Source organism: Rhincodon typus, chromosome 2, assembly GCF_021869965.1.
Source record: "Rhincodon typus isolate 14 chromosome 2, sRhiTyp1.1, whole genome shotgun sequence".
NCBI classification, from domain to species: Eukaryota; Metazoa; Chordata; class Chondrichthyes; order Orectolobiformes; family Rhincodontidae; genus Rhincodon; species Rhincodon typus.
The window spans coordinates 122,504,888-122,524,200 of NC_063333.1; positions in this window are offsets into that span (position 1 = coordinate 122,504,888).

Consider the following 19,313-nt stretch of genomic DNA (forward strand, 5'->3'; position numbering starts at 1 on the left):
GGCCAACATCATCAAAGACCCATTGCACCCTGGTAATGCCCTCTTAAAACCTCATCTGTCAGGCAGAAGATACAGAAAACTGAACATACGCACGAGCAGTTTCAGGAACAGCTTCTTCCCAGCCATTATCAGACTGTTGAATGGACTCTCTAGCCTCAAATAACACCGATCTTGCTAACGTTGATCTTGCGTAATGCACGCCCTGTGCAATGTAACATGTATGTCTCTGTCTAAGTCTTTTTGATCTGTACATCTTTTGCTCACTATGATCTGCCTGTATCACTCGTAAACAAAGCTTTTCACTGTTTTTCGGTACAGGTGACAATAAATAAATAAATAAATAAAATCAATATTCCCAGTTGGCCTCGCTCCACCATTTGAAATTGTGCATTTTTTTTTCAGACTACAAAGATTTCTCACCATTTACTCCATCAAAAACTTTAATTACCTAAAATATCTCTGAAAAAAGTCTCAATTTATAAAGAGTCCACTCCCTTTGCTTTTATCTTTTTTAATTATTTTATTCATTCTTGGGATGTGGGTGTCACAGGCTGGGCCAGCGTTTATTACCCATACTCCCTTGCCCTTGAAACAGTAGTGAACTGTTTTCTTGAATCTGCAGTTCATATGGTTTACAGATATCTTCAATGTCATTAGACAGGGAGTTCTAGAATTTTGGCCAAGGCATAGCGAAGGAACAATGATATATTTCCAAGTCAAAACGCCGACTGGATTGGAGAAGAACTTGCAAATGACAATGTTCCCATGGATCTGCTGCCCTTGTCCTTCTAGATGGTATTGGTTGTGGGTTTGGAAAGTGCTGTCTAAGGATATTTGGCGCATTTCTGCAGTGTATCTTGTAGATATTACACACTGCTGCTATTGAACATCAGTGGTGGAGTGAGTGAATGTTTGTGGATGTGGTACCAATCAAGTGGGCTTCTGGAAAGGTGTCTAGCCTCTTGATTGTTGTTGGGGCTGCACTCATCCCAGAAACTGCGGAATATTCCATCAGAATCCTGACATGTGCCTTGTGGATTCTGGACAGGCTTTGGGGAAGTAGGAGGTGTGTTAGTTGTTGCCTTGCCCTTGTAGCTACAGTATTTATATGGTGAGTCCTGTTCAGCTTCTGATCAACAGTAATCCCTCAGGATATTGATAGTGAGGATTGATGGAAATGCCATGATAGTGATGATTAGATCCCGTCTTTGAAGAAGGCCATTGCCTGGTGTGTTGCATGAACAATGGGCAAGCATTGTCACTTCTGACCTTATGATGAAGGGAAAGATCATTGATGAAGCAGCTGAGGATAGTTGGGCCTAGGACACTACCCTGAGGAACTTGGTGCAAAGATGTCCTGGAGCTGAAATGACTGACCTCCAACAACCATAACCATCTTCTGTGCCAGATATGACTCCAACCAGCAGAGAGATATCCCCAATTCCTATTGTCTCATGTTTTTCTAGGTCTCCTTAACGCCACTCTCAATCAAATACAGTCTTGATGTCAAAGGCTTTCAATCTCACCTCACTGTGGAATTCAGCCCTGTTGACCATGTTTGAACCAAATCTGTAATGAGGTCAGGAGCACAATGGCCCTGATAGAACCTAAGTTTTGCATGACAAAATTGTGCTCTATTTACACATCTGGGTAGACTTCAATATCTTTATTTAAATATATAGACCTTGCTGAAAGACCAATACCATTGGCTCCATTTTGTAAGATGTCATTTTAAAAATAATCTGACAACCATGAGCACAAACATAGCCAATTGGTTTTGTCCTGAAACAAAGAAATAGTGAGTAAAATTCAACCTTTTTACAGATTCTCTGTAAAGCACACTCCTTTTAAAAACATTGAGAAAAAGGATTGAACTGCTGCGTGTTGTGCCCTGCTGCACATTCTAATCAGACTGGACCAAGTAGAACCTGATTCCTGGAGGACTCTGCAAAATTGTTCTTTTGATATAGGGGTCATCAGCATTTTCCATTTGACATCTCTGTAACACATTACATAGCTCAGTTTACCTAGGAGACTGACAGAGTATTCTGGGCCCCTTTGAACAGAGAACAAAAAGAGTTTGCAAGCTGATCTGTACAAGTGGAATTGTATTACAGATAGAATAGGTCTTGCCTGCATGCAATGATTATTTAATCTGGTGCAGGTTGCTGCTGCTGTTAAAATGAGGAAGCAACTTGGTGATAATAATCTTGCTGAATGATATAAGACCCCAAACTTTCAAATAGATCATCTTAGTCTTCAGTCAGTTTGATGGTGTTCCTTGATCTCATCACTCATCTGAACCCCTTGTTGTTACTCTTGGCAGAAATATCAATTTAGACACTGAAAAGGGTTAATGAAAAACATTTTTAAATTCCCAGAGTAACAACTAATCTAGATTAAAGGAAAGAATTATCTTTGGTTACTTTCATGTAATTAAAGAATGAGATCAATTTTTTCATGTGTCATACATGAATAATCCTGCACTTGTGGACTTAAGATGTAAATAATTGTATTTTTCTGGATTTAAGGATTACAATATGTCACTAAATGTATAGATATAAAATAACTTGCCTTCCATTGTTTCATATAATACTGACAGGTGAAAGTAAAAATTAATGTTGCTGTAAATCAGGAATATGTTACCTGCTGTATGCATCTATTCTACAGTCCCAAAAGGCATAAGCTGGAAAGTAAGTACTTGCATTTAAAAAGCACCTTTCATGATCTCGGGAAGCCTCAAATTCCTTTCTGGCCAATTGAGCTTTTTTTAAGTCTACTCAATGGTGCAACAGCAAGAAATCCTGCAGCCAATTTGTACACAGCAAGCTCCGAAATATTGTCCAAGATGCCAGATAGAAAATCCTTGCTTTTCTTCAAGATATTAAAGAGGCGTTTTTAATGTGGTGTCTTCTCTAAGTTACTGAAAGCTGGATCCAATACAACAAATTGTAGGCAAGAGAGATGTTTGTGTGCTTGTCCAACTGTGGGCTCAATTAATATTAATTAATATAAGAAAGAATGAACTTTATTAATATAGCACCTGCCACATCCTCAGGATGTCCCAAAGTGCTTCACAGTTAATTAATTGCAGTCACACTTGTTTAATAATCAAGTATGGTTGCTAATTTGCACCCAGACAGATCCTACAAACTGCAAATGGTTTGAGGAAGACAATGTTGACTAACAGACTAAGAGGACTTGCTCATTTCTAACAACATGAAGGCAAACACTAGAGGTGCCTGCAGATTTCCATTGCAGTATTTCACCAGAAGCTCTTTTCATGTGTGTGAATGGGGGGAGGGGATTCCAGCTCACTACGCTATCTGAGCTGCTGCTCATAATAAAGATTGCTGCCTCCATCCACTTTCAATGTTGAGATCCACAGGGCCTGCTTGGTCTAGTGTGGTAGAGGAAAACCACTTCTGGTCCAACTAGAAGAGCCCTTTGTAGTTAACCATTTCTAGTTTATTGCATGTTAGCTACTGGTTACAGGTTACATTGATATAATAGACATTGTTACAGATGTTAGGTCTCCCTATTAGACAGCCTGAGCTGTAGTGACCTCAAGTCCACAAGACATCACTATAGTGGGAGAACCTTATGGCATCGCACTGTATTAATCCTTTCGGACATCAGGCTGAATAGGCTGGAGCTTTTTGCCCTGAACCTTATAGAGGTTTATAAAATCATGAGGGGCATGGATAGGGTGAATGGTTTAGGTCTTTTCCCTAGGATAGGGGAGTCCAAAATGAGAGGGGAAAGATTTAAAAGGGACCTAAGGGGCAACATTTTCACACAGAGGGTGATGTGTGTATGGAATGAGCTGCCAGAAGAAGTGGTGGAGGCTGGTACAATTACAACATTTAAAAGGCATCAGGATGGGTATATGAATAGGAAGGGTTTAGAGGGATATGGGCCAAATGCTGGCAAATGGGACTAGATTAATTTAGGATATCTGGTTGGCATGGATGTGTTGGACCAAAGGGTCTGTTTCTGTGCCTATGACCAAACAGCAGATCCGCCCCCCCTGCAATGGAAATTCATATCTCCCCCCAGAGGGTGAGTAGACACATGGAGTATTTGTTGGTGAATTGGATCTGTATTTTGGACAGGACATGCTTCAGCAATTTTCACACAGTACATATTACCAGCATTTGACTGTACTGGTACAACATACCTTCACCTACAGCTAGTTCTGAAGCGCAAATCTTCAGCACCACAGCCAAGTTGTTCTTAACTTTGATTTTTTGCTGAAGTCTGTGGATTGGGATTTGAAATCATTAATTCCCTCTGACTCAGAAGTGTGTACTACAGCTGAACCACAGCTAACAGTCAGGGAATCAGACACTAACATACATGAAATTATGAAGTATGATATTAGTGTGGAATGCTTAATGTATTTGTACAAAATTGTTTTGCACTCTACCTTACCTACTTAAAATAAATGGTTTAAGATCTCCTACATAACAGACGCAGCATTTTCATACAAACACTTTAAGTGTTCATACTGCAATCTTACTGCAAGATTTCAGGGCCACAGAGATTAATGGGTACTTGGAAGTGATTACAAGGGAGTAATTGAATCAAGGTGTTGAATGGCTTATATGTGAAATAGTGAATACCTGGGAATGATTACAAGGCAGTAATCTAGTTAAAGGTTCAGATGGTGTTATAAACACCAAGTAAGGATTGGATTACAACATTAAAATCAGATTAATTTGTTCCCCATTTTTGTGCTTTTATTTTGTTAGTGGCATGTTCTAGAGCTGACAAGAGGAATTCAGCCAGTCAGCATTTCCATGATGATTCTCTCACTGATGAATTAACTGCTGCAATTAATTACTTGGGTTGATGGAGTGATATCCTGTGATTTACCACTGTGCCTTTTCTTGACACCATCAGTATGTAACCAACCTTTTACTTATTCCACAAGACGAGTCAGTACTGCAGATCTGAGCTATATTGCAGTTTTTTTTTAAAGTGGTCAATTTTAATGCTACCTGGCAAGCAGCAATGGGAAATGAGTAGTCACTGAAACCTTGACCCTTTCCCACTATTTCTCTTTTTAACCCGAAGGGTTTTGGCAGCATTTATTTTTCTTATCATTATCTCTGTGCTCAATAGTCTAGGTACAGAAAAAGAAGAGCTACATTTTGCCATTTTGAGTTAAAGTGTTTTTTTGAGTGAGATTCATGGTACCTGGCCCACCACAGCTCACAGTGAGTTTTCTCACACAGTCTCCAGCTCTTCAGCTCAGTAGTTCCTGGGCTCTCTAGTACCCTTCTCATGGACTCGCATGGATGGAGAGAAGCAGAATTTCTCGCCCCAGCTGGGACCTTCCAGTTTTCACACTCCTGAAGCCTTATGTTGAAACAGAGCTGCAACCACTTCAGAGACTGCAAGTCAAGCGTTCTCCTTCATACTACAGCACTAACTGTCATCACTGAGGGCATGGGCCAAAAAGGGAAGCTGGCACACCACTTCACCAACAGGGATCAGGAGTTGCTCTGGGGCTAAGTAGCAGAGAGGAAGACCGCCCTTTATCCTGTGGATCACCAAATAAGGCCATGCCATGACACATGGACTGAGATAGCGGCCATTGTCAGTGCTGTGTCCCAGGTAAAACATAATACACAGAGTGCAGGAAGTGGAGAATGATCTTTTGCTCTCTGCCACCAGCTTCTCTGTGCTCTTTCAGGGCTAGCACCTACTCTAACTCTGCCAAGGCTCATGGACTATGATTCTCACTGTTGCATGCCTGACTCCTGATAACCTTTTACGCCCTTGCTTACCAACAATCTGTCATACTCTGCCTTAAAAATATTCCAGGATTCTGCATCTACCAACTGTTTAGGAAGAGACTTCCAAAGACTCAGGAGCCTCTAGAAGAACAAAAACATTTGCCTACTCACTGTTTTAAATGGGTGGGTTCTTTTTAAACAGAAACTTCTACTTCCGGTTCTCCATTAATATGAACATTTCTCTCCACATCTACAACATGAGACTTTATTTCCTCCAATAACCTTTGACCTTGCATTTTGTCAAATGCCTTCCAGAAATCTAAGTGCAGTACATCCACCAGCTCCCCCTTATTCACATCTTGTCAGGATCCCTTGGGATCTTAAATGTTTCTGTCAAAACCCCTCTTTCTCTTCTAAACTCCAATGGATCCAAGACAACCTGTCCAACCTTTCTTCATTAGACAATCCCCACATCCCCCCAGTCCAAATATTAGTCTCTCTCAAATGCCTCCAATGATTTTGCATCCTTCATTGAATAAAATGGCCCATACTGTGCACAGTACTGCAGATTGGGTCACACCAGTGCCTTGTGTAACTAAAACATAATCTCCCTACTTATGTTTTCAATTCCTCTTGCAACAAAGGATAACATTCTGCTAGCTATTTTAATTATTTCTTGTACCTCTATAGTAACCTTTTGTGATTCATGGATGAGAACACGCTAATCCTTCTGTATTGCAGAGCTCTGCAATCTCTCATCATTTTGATCATATGCTTCTTTTTTATTCTTCCTGCCAAAATGGAAAATTTCACATTTTATCACATTATATTTCATATGAACAAATTTGCTCACGTATTTAATCCTTTTGTTATTGATATATTTAACCCATATATCTTTTTGTAGTCTCCTTATGTCCTCTTCACAAATTACTTTCCTAACAATCTTTATGTGATTAATAGATATGACAACAATAGCTCATGTTACTTCATTCCAAGTTATGCACATCAATAGTAAACAGTTGTGGTGTCAGCAATAATCCCTGTGGCACACCACTCATTACATCTTGCCAACCTGAAAGACGCCCATTTATGAATGTTTTCTGCTTCTTGTTAGCCAGCCAAACTTGTATTGATGCCATTGTGCTACCCTCTACACCATGGGCTTTTATATTCCACAATAACGTTTGGTGTGGCAAGCAAGCTTTGCTGTGCTTTGCTGCACTGCTCTCTCATTAACACTCTCTTAATCTGCACAAACTTTCCTTGCAAAAGTAATTCCCTCTCTTCATTTATGCAAGCACTAGTGGCACCGAATGCCTTGAGCTCCACCTCCACCTGATGTGCTTTACCTCCACCTCTGATGAGGAAGCCACTGAACCTTCAGAGGGTGTTTGAGCAAGGCTTTTGCCTGTATCATCTGCCAGCTCAGAGCCCTTCACCTCAGCAGGTTCTCCTTATAGGTTAGACTCAGGAACACAGTCTGGTGAACACATCACTATCACATCTCCACAGACTGCCAAGGAAGAAACACCACACATCTCTTGATACTCAGGTCTGTCAAAGACCATTCACCAACACAGCCCCACTCAGATGACCCCATGGTCTTGGCCATTAATAACTTTGTCAAAATGCACAGTGAGGAACAAGAGCTGCAGGCAGTCAGTAGACTGGATCAAAGGTTGGAGGTGTTATCAGTAGAGTATCACGGCAGAGTTCAGCATACATTTGGCTGTCTCCCTGGAGTGAGGCCTGTCCATCTCCCCCCTCCATCTGTGATGCCTAAGCCTGCAGACATTCCAGCCCAGGAGCTAGCAAGCCTGTATCTGTGGCTGATGTTCTCAATTAGTCTGGAGCCTTTAGCCCTAACCACCCTGAGGAAAGGCCTCCCAAGCCTTCCAATGGCAACCACTGAGTAAGTTCCCTCCACCTCCCCTCCCACCACCAAGCTGTGCAATTTATGTCTGCACTTTGACACAGTGGGAGGGAAGGAAGAAAAATGTCACTAAAGGCACAGGGACACACAATAATAAATTACCTTATACTTCATGTGCATATTCCCTTGCTGTCTTTAAATGTCTGCTCTTTGTCACTGCCAGGTTTGGTCAAGTCACATGTGACATGAAAAGCCCGTTCAGACAGACCAAGAATGAAAGAAGTTATAACGGCCTATTATTGCTCATCTCACACAAATAACTGACTCCTTCACTGCAGTTAGTCTCAAATATCACAGATTCTTGACCTGAGCCAATGATTTTGTTTTTATTCATTTTGTAAGATGTGGGTGTCGCTGGCTGGCCAGCATTTATTGCCTATCCCTTGTTACCCGTGAGAAGGTGGTGGTGAGCTGCCTTCTTGAACCGCTGCAGCCCACCTGCTGTGGGTTGGCCCACTATGCCATTAGGGAGGGAATTCCAGGATTTTGACTCAGCGACAGTGACGGAACAGCAGTATGTGTGCAAGTCAGGATGGTGAGTGGCTTGGAGGGGAGCTCAAAGCTGGTGGTGTTCCCATATATCTGCTTCCCCTGTCCTTCCAGATGGAAGTGGTTGTGAGTTTGAAAGATGCTGTCTGAGCATCTTTGGTGAATTTCTGCAATGCATCTTGTAGATAGTGCACGCTGCTGCTACTGAGCTTCGGTGGAGGAGTGAGTGGATGCTTGTGGATACAATGCCAAATAAGTGGCCTGCTTCATCGTGGCGTCAAGCCTTCTGAGTGTTGTTGGAGCTGCATCCATCCAGGCATTTGTGGAGTATTCCATCACACTCCTGACTTGTGCCTTGTAGTTGCTGGACAGGCTTTGGGGAGTCAGTAGGTGAGTTACTCACTGCAGTATTCCTAGCCTCCAGTTCTGCTGTTATAGCCACTGCATTTATGTGCTGAATCCAGCTGAGTTTCCGATCAATGATAACTCCCAGAATGTTGATAGTGGGAGATTCAGTGAAAGTAACACCATTGAATGTCAGGGGTGGTGGTTAGATTGTCTCTTATTGGTGATGGTCATAGCCTGGCATTTGTGTGGCGCAAATGTCACTTGTCACTTGTCAGCCCAAGCCTGGATATTGTCCAGATCTTATTGTATTTGAACATGGACTGCTTCAGTGTCTGAGGAACCACGAATGGTGCTGAACATTGTGCAATCATCGGTGAACATCCCCATTTCTGACCTTATGATGGAGGGAAGGTCTTTGATGAAGCAGTTGAAGATGGTTGGGCTGAGGACACTATCCTGAGGAACTCCTGCAGAGATGTCCTGGAGCTGAGATGACTGACCTCCAACAACCACAACCATCTTCCTACATGTCAGGTCGGATTCTAACCATCGGAGCGTTTGCCCCCGATAACCATTGATTCCAGTTTTGCTAAGGCTCTTTGATGCCACACTTGGTCAAATGAAGCCTTGATGTCAAGGGCTGTCACTCTCACCTCACCTCTGGAATTCAGCTCTTTTGTCCATGTTTGAACCAAGGCTGTAATAAGGTCAGGAGCTGAGTGGCCCTGGCAGAACCCAAACTGGGTGTCACTGAGCAGGTTATTTCTGAACAGGTGTTGCTTGATAGCACTGTTGATGACACCTTCAAACACATTACTGATAATCGAGAGGAGACTAATGGGGCGGTAATTGGCCGGGTTGGATTTGTCCCGCTTTTTGTGTACAGGACATACTTGGGCAATTTTCCACACTGTCGGGTAGGTGCCAATGTTGTAACTGTACTGGAAAAGCTTGGCTAGGGGAGGGGCAAGTTCTGGAGCACAAGTCTTCAGTACTATTGCCTGAATGTTGTCAGGGCCGGTAGCCTTTGCAGTATCCAGTGTCTCCAACTGTTTCTTGATATCACGTAGAGTGAATTGAATTGGCTGAAGACTGGTATCTGTAATGCTGGGGACCACTGGAGGAAGCCAAGATGGATCATCCACTTGGCACTTCTGGCTGAAGATTGCTGCAAAAGCTTCAGCCTTATCTTTTGCACTGATGTGCTGGGCTCTTCCATCATTGAGGATGGGGATATTTGTGGAGCCTCCCCCTCCAATAATTTGTTTAATCATCCACCACCATTCACGACTGGACGTGACAGGACTGCAGAACTTAGATCTGATCCGTTGATTGTGGAATCGCTAAGCTCTGTCTATCACTTGTTGCTTATGCTGCTTGGCATTCAAGTAGTCCTGTTTGGTGGCTTCACCAGGTTGGCACCTCATCTTCAGGTATGGCTGGTGCTGCTCCTGACATGACCCCTGCACTCTTCGTTGAACTAGGGTTGATCCCCTGGCTTGATGGTAATGGTTGAGTGGGGGATATGCCGGGCCATGAGGTTACGGATTGTGTTGGAGTACAATTCTGTTGCTGTTGATGGCCCACAGCGTCTCATGGATGTCCAGTCTTGGGTTGCTAGATCTGTGCGAAGTCTGTCCCATTTAGCACGGTAATAGTGCCACACAACACGATGGAGGTTGTTCTCAATGTGAAGGCGGAACTTCATCTCCACAAGAACGGTGCGATGGTCACTCTTACCGATACTGTCATGGACAGATACAACTGCAGCTGGCAGATTGATAAGGATGAGGTCAAGTATGTTTTTCCCTCTTGTTGGTTCCCTCATCACCTTCCATCAGTCTAGCAGTTATGTCCTTTAGGACTCGACCAGCTCGATCAGTAGTACTGCTGCCGAGCCACTTTTGGTGGTGGACATTGAAATCCCCCACCCAGAGCACATTTTGTGCCTTCGCCATCCTCAGTGCTTCCTCTAAGTGTTGTTCAACATGGAGGAGTACTGATTCATCAGCTGAGGGAGGACGGTACATGGTAATCAGCAGGAGGTTTCCTTGCCCATGTTTAACCTGAAGACATGAGACTTCATGGGGTCCGGAGTCAATGTTGAGGCCTCCTAGAGCGACATCCTCCCAACTGTATATCACTGTGCCGTCCCCTCTGATGGATCTGTCCTGCCAGTGAGACAGGGCATATCCAGGGAAGGTGATGGTGGTGCCTGGGCCATTGTCTGTAAAGTATGATTCCGTGAGTATGACAATGTCAGGCTGTTGCTTGAAGAGTCTGTGAGTCAGCTCTCCCAATTTTGACACTAACCCCCAGATGTTGGTGAGGAGGACTTTGCATGGTCGACAGGCCGTTGTCTTTTCCATTGCTTAGGTCGATGCCAGGTGATCCGTCCAGTTTCATTTCTTTGAAACTTTGTAGTGACTGGTACAACTGAGTGGCTTGCTAGGCCATTTCAGAGGGCATTAGAGTCAACCACATTGCTGTGGGTCTGGAGTTAGATAGGCCAGACCAGGTGAGGATGGGAGATTTCCTTCCCTGAAGGACATTAATGAACCAGATGGGTTTTTCCAAAAATCGACAATGGATTCATGGTCATCATCATTCTTACTTCCAGAATTTTTTTTATTGAATTCAATTTCAACCATCTGCCATGACTCCGTCCTCAGAACATTATCGGAGTCTCTGGATTAATAGTCTAATGATAATTTCACTAGGCCATTGCCATTCCCATGAACTCTAATGTGAAAAACATTGAGGATAAGTACACTGTGCAAGGATTGTATTGAGGCCTGACCTACACACATTATTCCACACTTCATGAATGGGAGTATATCAGTAGAGATCCCACAGAACTCGGGAAGGAAAAGTTCATTCTGTCATTCAGCTTTTCAAGAGGCTGTGCTGCAATTCAAAGCTGGGAGATGTGTAATTATTGACTTTCCCTCATAGCATATAATTATGTCAAGAAAAACAACACAAGGTGCTCTGCTGTCTCAGTTGTCACTCCCATTCAATGCCCTGATCTTATCCTCATCTTCGTTCTTAGAAGATTACTATTGATTCCTCATTTTATCTACATCCAGCACTTTTTCCCTTTTATTTGTTCCACTTGCAATGACATAGCAATGTGGGACACCTTTTCTGGGTTATTTTGCAAGGTCCTTCCAGAGTCAGCCATCAAAACCTCATCTTAAGGTGCGCTGTTCCACCATTGCCCTGCTAGAAGAGCGGGAGTCATTCTATCTTTGTTTTTGTTGCTCTGAGAATCTTGTAACGGTGTCAGGGACACTAATGTTTGGAGGGGCAGCTCTTTTCTTTGAACAGCATTCCCTGTGTGGCCCAGGATTTTTGAAGGAGGCAGGAACATATGGGTTTTCTGGTATGTGAGCATTGTGGCAGCTTGAAGGATATCTGGCTCAGATCTCACTGATGGTCACATTTAATTTGAACATTGATGGAGTGGAAGATTTTTCTGGTGATGAACTCTGCTATTTGGTGATAGGACACTTTCAAAGCAATATAGGTGTATGTTAATAGCACCTTGTACCTGAGGGAAGCCAGAAACGGTGAAGAAATCTGTACTGCCATCTCTCCTTGCAGTGGAGGAAGGACATAAACAGTTGTGATATTGAGCAAAAGTATCTTTAACATCCTGGATGCATTTGTGGGTCATGAATTGGGAAATGCCTCACAACTCCCCAGTTTCTCCTTGAAACAAGCCAGCAGCATAAAAATTCAGGATAACAGTTGGGCCTTGACAGTCATTGAGATGGAATTATCCCCCAGTCCTTCTAAGTGCAAGACCTACTCCAACAATTCAGCGATGGTGGCCTAGGACATCCTTAATCTGGACTTGCACTATCTTTCTAAGAGTTGTAATTAAGCAAGAATTGCTTCCCACTGTGACATTACCTTTGAGCTTGAACCAATGCCACAATGACTGAAGCCATGGTAATGATCATGTCAGATTGTTAGCAGTTAATCTATGGGGAATGTTTGAAAGAGAGTATCATTTCATTCACGGTACTCCTGAGCCCTTACATTAATCACATTATGTTCTTAACAGTGTGGCATAGAGACTTCACAAACAGGGCAACATCATTTCTCAATGATCTGTCATAGTAGCTGGAGTATAATGTTGATAAATGTGAGGTTATCCACTTTAGTAGCAAAAATTTGGAAGGCAGATTATTATCTAAATGGCAATAGTTTGGGAAGAGGGGCGTTCACTGAGACCTGGGTGTCAGTGAAAGTTATCACCTCGGTGCAGCAGTTGGTGAAGAAGCCAACGTAATGTTGGCTTCATAGCAAGAAGATTTGAATACAGGAGTAGGAATGTCTTGCTGCAATTGTGCAGGGCTTGGGTGAGGCCACATCTGGAATATTGTGTGCAGTTTTGGTCTCTTTACCTGAGGAAGGATATTCTAGCTATGGAGGGATTGCATTAAAGGTTTACCTTTATTCCTGGGATGGCAGGACTGACGTATGAAAAGAGATTGGACTACATTATGATTACAATCATTGGAGTTTAGAAGGATGAGGGGGATCTTATTGAAACCTGTAAAATTCTAAAAGAAATAGACAGGGTAAATGCAGAAAGGCTCCCAAAGGCTGGGAGTCCAGAACAAGGGCGCACAGTCTAAGGACTGAGATGAGGTGAATTTTTTTCACCGAGAGAGAGGTGATCCTGTGGAATTCTCTGCCACTGAAAACAGTTGCGGCTAAAACATTGAATGTTTTCAAGTAGAAGTTAGGTATAGTTTTTAGGGCTAATGGGTATGGGGAGAAAGTGGGAATAAGGTACTGCTTTGGATGACCAGTTATGATCACATTAAAAAGCAGTGCAGGATCAAAGAGCCAAATAGCCTACTCCTGCCCCTATTTTCTATGTTTCTTTGTTTCTAAGACAAAGAGCTCTGAGATGCAGAAATGTATGTTGCACAGAAAAATTGCCCATGCTAAACGGGGGGAACTGGAATTCTGGCAGTAAGCCACTTTGATAATGTTCTCCCACTACTGAAAGGCAACCTTCTATATCATAGACCATGTCCTTGCACACTTACAGTTCAGTGTGTGAATGTGGCAGCTCTACAGCACTGTCTTCCCCTTCCATTGATAGCTATGGAATGTGTTTCAGAAATGTCAAGTCCAAGTGGCCCTTTTAAGTTAGTCTCTGCTTATACTTAATTAGCTGATGCAACAAGGAGGCAATTGGTGCAAACAATGTAATGGGTCCTGATTGCTTGAGGCCCAAATTTGTAACGTGTTTTTTTGGAGAATGAATGACCTGCCAATGAAGTGCAAGCTGATGCCAGAGGCATGGCAATACTGAATCAATAGATGTGTGACGAATGTAATTGCCCTAGCAGGGCTTCAAAATCAAGCAATTATAATCTTTTTTAATTGTAACCCCCAAAAAGAGGAACTCTAACTCTATATACTGTGGCAGCCATTTTGTATCATAGGGTGCAGTTCACATTGGATCAAGGGTGGCAATTTTTCAGTTTGTTCTTGCAGGTGCTGCTTGAGCTGTAGGATTGCTTTCCTCATGTCCCACCCTAACCACCAATGTGACCCATTACAATTCTCTTTCCTGGTTCTTCTTGTCTCTTCCTATTCTCTATGAGATCCCACCATTTTATCCAGAATTGCCTATTTCACTGTAGTCAGTGCTGGTTTTCCTCAAGACTTAAGGGCTTTCCCCAAAATAGACCATTATTTGACAAGCCCTGACGTCTCCCTTGTATAGGAAAGATGTTTTTAAACTTGACAGAGTGCAGAAAAGACTTATGAGGATATTGCCGGGATTAGAGGGTTTGAGCTACAGGGAGAAGCTGAATAGGGTCTGGCTATTTTCCTTGGAGTGTCGGAGGACTGGTCCCCTTTGGCCATTTGGTTGACACATATGAAATGTGTTTGTCATGTAAGCTGCTGGTACATGCTGTAGATGTGATATTGATGTAGCGTAGTGCTCCAACCATGACAAGCTATCTGTCTTTCCCTCTGCGCTAAAAAGTAATGCAAAATGCAAAGGCTGGCAGTCTCCAAGTAAGCAGAAAGCAAATGAACACTAAGTTAGGAGACACAAAATGTATCCCGTTTAGATGCAAGTGCATCCCTGCAGCAAAGCAACCTGGCAAAACACGCAAGCCATAGGTATCCCAGAGCTCCAGAGTCAAGTCCTGAAGGGCTGAAGTTATGGGAGTTTGGGACTCAGAGCAGGAAATCAGAGAAAAATATCTGCCTATCTATACACCTCAGAACTTCCATTAGCAGCTGCCACACCTCTCCCCGCACCCCCAACCCCTCAAGCCTTCTGTGCTCTAAGGAAAACAACCCAGTCTCTCTTCTTGGCTGAAGTCTTTTGAAAGGTGAAAACAAGACAGTAAAGAGAAACTGTCAATAGAAACAAGTCGGTGGATTAATACAGACGGCTTGGAAGAAAAGTTGTGCTTATTACCCAAACGGTCTAGTAAGATTGATTCATTACCTAATACAAAATGAAGTCACATTTCCAATATCTTCAATCTTGCAGCATTTTGTTAGATTTTGAACACTTACAGATTCCCACAGGATGTGATGGTAAGAGCACAGGTAGATAGTTCACTGATCAATTATTGATTGAAGTCCTGCTCCTACCTCTGGGAACGACACTACAAGCATTCAGCACAAACTCATTCACACTCAATTGCATTCCTTTAATAGCCTGGTACAGTAATGTCCTTCCATTAACTTTTACCAAGCTCTGTTGAAGACTAGGATGTTCTATCAGGCCCAATGTAATCAGACCAGCATGTGAGTTGGGGTGTGGATCCTAATAACAAGCTGTCAGAGTGTGCTTTGACAGCTGGGTTTGACATTTGTGCATGCCATACAGATTTAATAGCCTGAAACTGCACACTGGAATGAAATATGAGAACTACACATAGAAAACAGAGTGCTAGCCTCAGGTTAAGATGTAATTTATATGCTGTTTTAATCTTTTTTGTCCAACTACTTAATGACCCAAAATGAATGAAAAAGGGGGAAAAAAAACAATTAGCTTTCCTACTTTGCTCACTACTGGTTTGCAAACTCAGTCTTGCGGACTGGCCGCTGGTCCGATCTGGATCTTACCGGTTGCTTAATTGTAAACTTACTTCAACATGTGGGATTGATGTTTTTAATTGATCAAGGGATGTGGGTATCACTGGTTAGGCCAGCGTTTACTGCTCATCCCTAGATGCCTTGAGTAGGTGGTACTTTCTTGCCCCACTGCAGTCGATTTGTCCATAAGTAGACCCACACTGCTGTTACAAAGGGAGGGAGTTCCAGGATTTTGACCCGGCAGCACTGAAGCTACAGCAATGTATTTACAAGTCGGGATGGTGTGTGACTTGGAAGGGAACTTGCAGATGGTGGTGTTCCTATGCAGATGCTGCTCTTGTCCTTCTAGGTCAGAGGGTGGGGAACCTCAGAACTGTGAGTTTAATCCAGCTTGTTACTAGATTTAACCCAACCTCGATGACTCATGGCAAGATCCTGGGGCAGAAGACTGCTTCAAAGGAGCATTTAAGCTCAGAGTGGGGAAACAGCAGTACTGCACAATGTGGTATGGGGGGAGGTAGTCTTACTACTGTTGGTGCTCCATTCATGGTTGGATCCCAGCTGGGATTAGTTGCCCTAGTCATAACAGAAATGGATCGCTTTGACTTTGATCTGATCCGGTTAATTGATTACCACTCCTTCATTCAACAGTCCCCGCAGCTGAGCACAGTAAAGTAGTATCGAGCATTAACTTCATTGTTGAAGCCACCAATCTACCTGAGAACTTTCAACTCAGAGATTTAGAGCTGTCATGGATCTGAAACTCAGGTACAATAAGCTGCTTCTGCTGGGATCGTACACATTCCATGTAGGTTCTACTGACTTTCCAAATTCAAGGAGGCGCAATCTAAGAATGGCATCGCTGTTTAGAATGACAAAGGACTATTTGCGTTCCAGAGTAACGGGCATTAACAGCAACAGTTGCAAGTAGCAACATCTTCAGTGCCAACATTTGGAAGAAGGCCCAGCAGCTGAGTAAAAAGTTTCAGTTTTCTCTTAAAATTTAAATGAAGCCGTGTGTGGCCCTTGACTGATTTTGACTGTGGGTCTCAACAGGAGAAGGATTCCCCACCCCTGTTCTAGGTTGCTGAGGCTGAGGTTTTGAAAGGTACTGTCAATGAAGCCATGGTGAGTTACAGGTGAGTCATTGATTTAAGTAAACATCTCCAAATTGTCATTTCCAAAATGCTATACTGTTGCAGTATGCATTTTCATTTCAAGGTACATCAGAAGTTTAAAAGTTATTCTGACCAAAGACAAGTAAAGTCAAGACCTGGATAAATGAAGAGAAAAACTATATCTTAATATTTGAAAATATTATTGGTATATATTGGATTGGAATAGATGTTAGGAAACGTTCTTTGCCTAAGGCCAGCCATTTATACTTCTATCTGCAGTTTCCTATCAAATGGGTAAGTCACGCTAAATATACCAGAGACGCCAACACTCGAACCCTGACCGGAGATTGGAGCAGCCTGACACATAATGCCAGGAAGTGTTTTACATTTAGGGATTATCTTTCTGAAGACACGAGATGAAGTGTCCAATCTCCAGTTTCTTCATTTACGGAATGGACATATACATTTTAATTCTTGCAATGTGCATCCAACAAGATAAAAATATAACGTGATAAACACCCTGATTATTAGGTATAATAATACTGAAAGCATTGACAAATGAGCCAAATCATGTCACACCTAATTGTTGTTTATATGGAGTTATACTGAGGATGAAATTCTTGATGTTAGTTAAGTTATCGCTGTAAAAGTAGAATCTTTACAACAATCTCTTCAATTTTCTTTTCGGTACGCGTGCATTTTCCTTTAAATAAGTAATTAACAATACTTTCCTTTTCGGTTGACAACACAATTAACATATGAATCTTTCTTTTACGCAGCTCACTTTTGTGGACAGTAATATAAACTATCCAATTTGTCATGTGCTTTCCTTAATGTCACAGCATTATCTCTGGCTCAATGAGAAGAAAAAACCAGCAAAGGGGAACAGAGAAAATCAATCCAACCGTTAAATAATTAACCTAGTGCATAATCAATTCATCATTATGATCAGTGATGGTAATTCAATGCATCAATTTGTGATTCCAAGTTTTTGACGGCTGCTAACATATTCTGTCATGGCTAGAGTCTAATTTCACAAAGACTGAGTTTGGTACTGTAGCAATAAGAATCTTTGTCATATAAATTCTCTACTGGCTACTTGGGTATACTGCTGCTTTAAAAGAGTCAGCCATGGGCCAGTAGTAACATGGGCTCTAAATCAGAGAGTTTTGTTGTTCAATGGACATCTCACAGATTTGAGATCAGAGTCTGGGCCAATCCCCTAATGCAATGCTAAAGCATTGATGCACTGTTGGAGTTTCTATCTTTGAAATGAAATGTTAAACAGAGGTTCTCTTAAGTAAGTGTTAGAGCTGTCTTGGTATTAATTGGTAGAGAAGTATCATAGAATCATACAGTACAGAAGAGGCCCTTCAGCCTATCAAACCTGTACTGCCATGACAAGCTACACTAGTCCCACTTTCCTGCTTTGAATGTCATGACATTTGAAGTGCTCATCCAAGTACTTTTTAAAGGTTGTGAAGTTTTCCACCTTAACTACCCTCCCAGGCAGCGCATCCCAGACTCCCACATCTCTCTGGGTGAAAAAGGTTTTCCTCTAATCCCCTCTAAATCTCCTGTCTTTCACTTTCAAATTATGTCTCTTGTTATTGACTCTTCAACTGAGGGGAACAGCTGCCTTCTATTTACCCTGTCCATGCCCTTCATAATTTCGTACACTTCTACCAGGCTTCCCCCACCCCTCTCTCGTCCAAAGAAAACAACATAAGCTTACCCGGCCTGCCGTCATAGCAGAAATTCTCCGTCGCAGGCAACATCCTAATGAATCTATTTTTCACACCCTCCAGTGATATCACATCCTTCCTATAGTGCAGTGACCAGAACTGCACACAGTTCTCCAGCTGTGGCCTAACCAAAGTCCTGTACAGCTCCAACATGACCTCCCAGCTTGCATAATCTATGCCGCAATTGATAAAGGTAGGCATTCTGTATACCATTTTAACTACTCTATTAACCAGTCTTGCCAATTTCAGGGGATCTTTGGACAAGCGCCCCAAGATTCCTCTGTTCCCCTGGGTTTCCTAGTGCCTTACCATTCATTGAGTTCTCCCTTGTCTTGTTCCTTCTTCAAAAGTGCACCACCTCATTCATTGGGGTTAAATTTCACTTGTTATTGATCTGCCCATCTGACCAATCCATTTATGTTCTCCTGTAACCTAACATCTTCCTCCTCACTGACAACCACCCAGCCAATCTTCATGTCATCCGCAAACTCACATATCATCCCTCCCATATTCTCATCTACATCATTTATGAGTATCACAAACAATAAGAGATCCAGTTTGGAAGCTTGGTACTTTTGGACAATATTTAACTGTTAATTAGCATTACTAAAAAAAAATCTGGTCATTATCACTTTTTGTTTCCAATTTAACTGTTGTGTTACCCATATTAAAATGGTGACCACACTTCCTTGGCTGGGAAATGCTTTGCTTTATGCTGATGTCATGAAAAGAGGGAGTTAAAATTGAATCAGAGATAGTAGGAACTGCAGATGCTGGAGAATCCGAGACAACAAGGTGCAGGGCTGGATGAACACAGCAGGCCAAGCAGCATCATAGGAGCAGA